The sequence below is a fragment of the Monopterus albus genome, unplaced genomic scaffold, assembly GCF_001952655.1.
Source record: "Monopterus albus unplaced genomic scaffold, M_albus_1.0 scaffold3462.1, whole genome shotgun sequence".
NCBI lineage: Eukaryota > Metazoa > Chordata > Actinopteri > Synbranchiformes > Synbranchidae > Monopterus > Monopterus albus.
The window spans coordinates 1-1,124 of record NW_018131332.1 but is presented as its reverse complement, the minus strand read 5'-3'; the positions used below and the strand labels follow the sequence as shown (position 1 = coordinate 1,124).

The window sequence follows — 1,124 nt, the reverse complement described above, 5'->3', positions numbered from 1 at the left end:
GTGATCAGACATCCACAAGAGCCACCTCCTGACAAGAGGATAGTTTATGAACATGCACAACTCCTGTTGCTGGTCAGTGACCTTGAGTTAGACATTCAGGGAAATTGCTAAACTACTGCATAAGATTTAATTGCCAGAGTTCAAAACATGCCTTGACTTGCAACATGCGCACGCCTTGTTTTGAGCGGTCACGTAAGATGATTAGTTCTTGGGACGGAGCATGCTACAGGCCCTTTAATTCGTGAGTGGTGGTACACCATGGTGCCTTTTAAGCAAACTGTCACCCAAGTAAAAACATATCACAGCATCAGCAAGATCACATGTTTAACCTTAATCAATTTGCAAGGGTTGAGCTCTGCAATCAATTGTAGAACTCCACAGCAGTGACTGCTCATCAGACTTGTTGAATAAAGAGATTTAACCAGACTAACTGTATAAGGACTGATTAAACTTTCTTTACCTTTTTTGCAGTACAACATCATCGAGGTTGAGGTAAGAAAATGTCCCTACATTTTTAGCTAACAAGTAGCAATTGACTTCAGTTGTGACACCCATGCTTCTTTGACAGAATATTCTAACAGCTTGAACAATTGTGTACAGTAAAATTACTTGCGGAACCCAATTAAACATGAGCAAAAGTCATTCTTGACCTTAGAAATATAAACACTTGGCAGATGGAAGTCTCTCTTCCACCTTGAAGTTGGAGCAAATTTACCTTGTCTGTTTCTAGGGCTATCAGCAGCAGATTGTAGTTGTCAGATTAGTGCTCTTGGCTGAAAATTTGGGAGGGTGGAGGGAATGTGCTGCATTTAACAAGGTTTCTGTTGGAGATGACTCATGTTCCTCCCTATTTACCAGGATCCCAACAACAACCGGATTGGACAGTGGCTGAATGAAACATCCAGTGGTAAAATATTGCAGCTTTCTTACTCATTGAGCTCTGAGGCCCGTGAAGGAACCTACCAAATCAGTGCGTCAGCTGGTGAAGACAAAATAATTCAGAGTTTCAAGGTGGAGAGATATGGTATGTTAAGACCAATTTTATTTGCCATATTGGTGATTTGTAATGAAGCAAGAATACCAATGGCTATTTTCTTCCCAGTTCTGCCTAAATTTGAGGTAAC

The 1,124-nt window shown here is 40.8% G+C and overlaps 1 long non-coding RNA gene across 1 annotated transcript; it reads left to right on the top strand.

The window, feature by feature from the left end:
- Positions 1-393: 393 nt before the first annotated feature.
- Positions 394-1,124, top strand: LOC109954125 (uncharacterized). Its single transcript, XR_002274034.1, has 3 exons — positions 394-492; positions 859-1,024; positions 1,103-1,124. It is a non-coding gene; the product is annotated as an uncharacterized LOC109954125 (long non-coding RNA).